General features: G+C 34.5%; 1 long non-coding RNA gene across 1 annotated transcript; it reads left to right on the top strand.

Annotated features, from left to right (window-relative positions):
• The first annotated feature begins 1,975 nt into the window (after positions 1-1,975).
• Positions 1,976-3,893, top strand: LOC141410756 (uncharacterized). Its single transcript, XR_012435543.1, has 3 exons — positions 1,976-2,084; positions 2,700-2,786; positions 3,423-3,893. It is a non-coding gene; the product is annotated as an uncharacterized lncRNA (long non-coding RNA).
• Positions 3,894-6,000: the final 2,107 nt, after the last annotated feature.

Consider the following 6,000-nt stretch of genomic DNA (forward strand, 5'->3'; position numbering starts at 1 on the left):
GAAGCTTAGTCTAGTAGACATAGAATGGACTCTGGAGTCATAAAAACATTGTGGAATGCCACGTACATTGTAAGGATGATGCAGGGGCATGTGAGTCACACTATTTTGCTATTTGCCACATGGGTGATGTTGGGTAGTCTACTTTATTTCTGTGCCTTGGTTACCTCATCAGTAAAATGGGATGTAAAGCACTGCCTTCTAGGGTTGTTGGGAAACATACATATAAAAGAGTATATGTAAAGGCTCATGCATATTTAATATCAGGAGCATGCTAAGTGCTTTCAAATGCTGGTTATTACTAGCATTGTCACTTCTAGGCTATTTTATAAAATTATTAAAATATTAAGTAATTTTCATCAGTATCCAACATTATTCAAAGATTTAAGTGTGAAAAACACACCCAGTGCCAGCATTGACATTCTAGAATTAGGATTTCTTTTGTAACTTATTTTATTTTGTTTGATTTTCGATCAGGATTTACTCCTAGCTTACCCTGTCCATGCATTAGGATTATTCCAAAGTTGAGTCACACATGAATCCAGAGACTTGTAACTGCTATTCAAGAGTTCCTTAAATATAGAGTCCTTTGTAAAGCTCTCTGGTAGTTCCTCTTAGCTGAATCTATTACTTTTGAAAACTTTATTGATCCAAGAAAAACCTGAGCCAAAGAGACATTGTTAAATGACTTGTAAATCTAAGAAGCAGCTTGAAATTATTTTGTTCATAAAATGTAGGAAGAAAGCTCTTAGGAGTCAACCAAAACCAAAACCAAAAAATATAATTAATCCTACTTAGGTCATGAGAGTTACCTCAATCTTGGGCTTCCAGATTCAAGGTTGGAGATGGATTCCGTGAGAAACAAGTCTAGGTAAAATAATACAGTGTTTTGTGAAGTTGTTCATAATTTAAGGTTACAAAATAAGAAAATCTAGGTTATATAAGTATTAAAATGTGAAGAAAGAGAGGTGGCATTGCAAGTAGATTTTTCTTCATGTATGGTTATTTCTAACTTTAAAACAATAAGTATATCCACACATAAGGTAATAGAAAAGATTCACCAAAAAAAAGTGAATGCTGTTCAGAATTTATCCAAGTTCAGGAACTTTTTATCAATTCTTATCACCTAGAATCAAGTAATCTTAAGTATGGACATAACTGCGAAACGAGAAGTGGGTTGTATTTAAAGAGCCCCAGCCTTAGAAACCACAGTGTTTGCATCAATGCTGGGAGAATTCCTGGGAGAACAAGATAAATTTCAATGACATTTGTTTTTTGTTTATCGGCATAAGAGCATCTTCCACAGAATATCTTCAAAGTTACTTTGCCTAGATCATTGACACCCACACACATCCTTCAATGCTTTAGTAACAACAGTTATTAGAAACTGTGTTGCATACTTATTAAAATTATGATCCTATCATCAAAAAAGTCTTTTGTCATTGCAAGGGTGTGGCATAGAAACCTCTTGGTAAAGAACTGATTTATCTTACTTATAATAAGCTAGCAGAGCTTATTCTAAACCCAGAAGGCTAAGAACTGAATAAACAGAATTTTACAAAAAATACATTCATAAAGATTAAGATTGACCATGGGAAGCAAAAAATTAAAATGCAAAGCAAAACAAAAGAGGAAGACTGTCTTGACTCCCAATGTTAAAAATAGTAATTGGAATTCAGAACACAAATGACAGAAAGACTTGCTAAATAATTGCTTACCACCAAAGAACAAAACATGGTCAATGTTCAACCACAGAATTACATAAAACTCAACTTTTCCTAAACTAGGAAGGATAAAAAGAGTCATATAACAAAAAATGCTTTGTGTTTTAAATTTTGGTTAGATTTCAGGTGGCAGGATAAGAAATCTTGTTCCCAAAATGAAGCCAAGCAGTCCTGAAGGTGAACTCTGTTGAACTCTGTTCAATTAGACATTGAACTTTCAGTTACACAAGAACGTCAAGTTAGAGAAAGAAAAAGGCAACTACCTCCCACACCTGTTAGTGGGAGGGCCTCATCCACTGTTGATTAAAAGCTTATGTTGATTGAGAGCAAGGGGCTCCATGAGAGAAGCTATGTTGATTGAAGGTGGGTATGTCAGGACCATGTGGTGTGATACTGGCTTGTCCATCTTTGTATGCTGTTCCTTTCAGGTATGAGTGTTTGATGATACAGGAAGTAGAGTATAGGCTAATTATAGAGTTCTTCACTTTAATAAAGTTTTGTGATTAGTCTCTACCTTTTCCTGCCTCTAAACACTACTTGTCTAGAATGACAAATTATATGTTCTGTGAGTCATTGATCTTTCTTACTCCAGAAATCTATTGGTAAGTGGACCCCACCAATAGGTGGTTCAGCAGTGATAGTAATAGTTCTCGTCTCCCATTTGCCAACTTTTCAGGGCTGAGACATAAGGGAAAATTCAAAATTGTTAAATACACATTAATTGAATGAAGGATGATTTCTACTGTTTTAGAAACACTGTACTAACAGAGTATAGGACAGTAAAGTGATGCTGCATATTTTATTGTTACATATTATATGTATAATTTTGCAATTCGTTTATTAGAGTGGGTATGGTAGAAACTAAATTGTGAGAGTCCATGTAAGTATCCTATTAGTCTGTCCCTATAATAGCAGTAACTTTAATTAAAATAGAATGCATTGTGTGCCTCCATATATCTTTCTTAATCTATTTTGCAGATTCCATCAGCAGAAATTTTAGTGGTGCAAAGTCCTTCCCAAATATTTTTAAATGGAGTGGAATTCCATTTCCTGCCCAGAAACATGGTAATTTGCTCATTGTAAGGTCTGAACTCAGCCCCTCTTTCAGTCTAGTGCCTTCATACCTTAGTTATATAATAAATTTATATATTCATTTTCCCATTTAAAAAAACTTGACCTCCATAAAGATAAATATATTATCAATATATAAGTATCTAGTTGTGTGATTTTTGTTTGAAAGATAGATTTTGGATTATTTGTCAAGAAAATATTTATTGAGCATCTGCTATTGCCAGCTAGAGGAGAATTCTGATGTCAAGGCATTTTAAATCTACTGAGGGAGACAGACAAGAAATGATGAGACATCATTTTGATAAATGTGAACTTTAAGCATAATAATAATATAATAAATTTAGTAATGTGTTGGCTCCATTTTTCTAAAACATAATTCGTTACACTAGCCTCAGAGCCCAAGAGATCTGTGGATCAAGCAATAGCATCAGGACCAGGATGTCTTCCTCTCCCTCCATCTATCAGTATTGCTTTCTTTTTTTCTAACACTTTCTTTTTATTATTATTATTGCATTGTGACATTTACAGAAGTTCTTGCAATATATCATAGTTGAATTCACCCCCTCTACCATTCTCCTTTATCCCTTTCCCCCATCAGCATTGGTTTCTTAATGATTATCTTATTCTTAGGCAACAGATTGGTTCCAACAGCACCAAGTTTACTGTCCCCAAGGAGAAACCAGAATTCATTAGTTTCTGCATAATCCTAAGCCTGGCTCTGATTACCTTTCATGGGTCACATGTCCACTTCCATCGCCAGCACTGTGATGCCTGTTACACACCACTCTCACTGGATTTCTGGTGTGTGGACTAAGGTGGGGATGAGTGACTGTAAGGAAAACTCTAAACTGAAGAAGACATCCATCATATTTGGTTTTCAATTGTATTAAACAGCATGAGTTCCACGAACATTAGATTCAATGAATTTATTCTATTTCAATCTGTACTTTAAAGCAATTGTATCTATTCTATTCTTGGTTATAGTCAGTAGGAGAGGTCTACAATTAGGTTAAGATGAACACACAAAAAAAAATCCCTTCCTAAAACTGATGTCCATGAAAGAACAAAGCAACACTCAAATGTACCACTGAAAAGCCAAGGCTGGGGTTAAATACAACAGATTGTCAGAATGTAAGGTTGAAAAAAAGAAAACAAAGTACAGAAGAAAGAAACAAAGAAACAAAGAAGGAAGGAAGGAAGGAAGGAAGGAAGGAAGAAAGAAAGAAAGAAAGGAGGGAGGAAGGGAGGGAGGAAGAAGGAAAGAAAGAAAGAAAGGAGGGAGGAAGAAGGAAAGATGTTGTAATCAGTAGAGCATACTCTCAAATCCTATAATACATTGCTATTTACAAATGGCTGCAGAGAATTTTCTCACCAGTCCAGAAAAGTAATACAGATTAAACGAGCTACTGTGTTTTCCAATTGCTATAATTTTAAAAGTCCAAACTAAAAGAAATGTTTTTCAACTGTTATTTATCTCAGATAATTCAAAAAAAGCATGAAACACAAAACCTTAAAATTAATCCTTTGTTTTTTGTAGAAAAATATTTGTTCAAATTTTGAAAATGTTTGAATAATGCCTTAATATGACAGGTCAGTTACATAAGCAGGAAATAAGTTATCAGTAAACACATAACTGTGTTTTTCCACAGGACCAATATGTTCCAATGGTTTCCCAGTAAATGAGTTTACTTTATTAAAGATATATTTTCCTAAGCCAAAAGTCATTGCTGGTCATTGCTACTATGAGTATGCCATAAATAAACCAAATAATAAGCACATTAAACAAATACTATAATAGAAATCAGGGCCTGGAATAGTCATATGTCACAAATCTTTAAATTTAGGGACTGTCTAATGATTATATTTAAAAATCAGTTGTTTCTCCCTGTACTTCACAGCATTTTATGTGTCTGTCATAAAATTTATCATGTTACATTTTTATAAAATTTAATATGTCCACCTTTTGTGGAGAAGGATTTGTGACAGGTGGCATTAGCCCATTTACATATTTGGCTTTATACCTAGACCATGAGCTCTTTAAGGACAGGGGCTAAATATTTATTCCCAGACACTGTGTTTAGCATCTAGAAAAATATTAAGGAAATACTGAGTAAAATAAAGAATGAGTGGAGGAATTACTTGACTATTCCACTTAAATGACTTTCTGAGCTCCTGTTTATCTTCTTTATTGGTTTCATACATTAAGTGCCTCAAAGTTCAATTTTACATAAGTTAACCAGTTCCCTAGTATATACCTGCTCAAAAAATTAGATTCTGACTTCTGAAGAGAGCAGTGGATGACAAGTTGGGCTGGGGTTAGGCTCACTACAAAAATTTAGGCATGGTTGACAACGTCTGCTGAATTCACAGGTCAGGATCATTTGTTGTCTTTTTGTATTGGGTGAAGAAGAAACTCCTGGTGAGAAAACTCTACTTACTAAACTCAAAAAGCCAAATATTGCATGTTCCCACTCAGTTGTGGAACCTAGACCTAGAATGATGATGATTATTGATAATAATAGGATATGAATTATATGGGGGGGTGTTTGGGGGGATCAGCAGGAGAGGGTGAGGGAAGAAAAGGACACTGAGGGGTGAAGGGGATGGAAATACATTACATATATACATATGAAGGCAATGTAATAAAGCACACCAAACCCTGTTTGAAAGAGGGGAAAGAAGGAGAGAGGGAATGAAAATGTAACGAAGGGGGTGAGCTTGTTCAAAGTACCCTGTATACATGTATGGAATTATCACAATGAAATCCCCTCATATTATTAATGTATGATAATTCAAAAATAAAATAATTCAAAAAGTTAAAAAATTAAAAATGATGTTATGAAAGTAGAAGGGAGGCAGGGAAGAGAAAAGAAAACAGCAGGAGGGGGAAGGGGGCAAGAGAAGGTAAGAGGGAGGTAAATATGATCAAAATATGTTAAATGCACATATGAACATAATGAAACACATTATTTTCTATAGTTAGTATACACCAACAAAAATTCTTTAAAAATACCTGAATTTACTGTTTGGATTAAACCTATATGATTAGAATTTGGCAATTTTTGATTGTTCCAAAGACTTTTCAAGGAGGAAGGGAGCTGTGGTATCTTCTGAAAGAGAATTGATTCTAAAGGAAAATAGTGGCTCATGATGACCAAGCCAGTGGTTCATGCTTCCTTACACAGAAAAGGAATTCTATGACTAGCAA

This window comes from Castor canadensis, chromosome 9 (genome assembly GCF_047511655.1).
Source record: "Castor canadensis chromosome 9, mCasCan1.hap1v2, whole genome shotgun sequence".
In the NCBI taxonomy this organism is placed as follows: domain Eukaryota; kingdom Metazoa; phylum Chordata; class Mammalia; order Rodentia; family Castoridae; genus Castor; species Castor canadensis.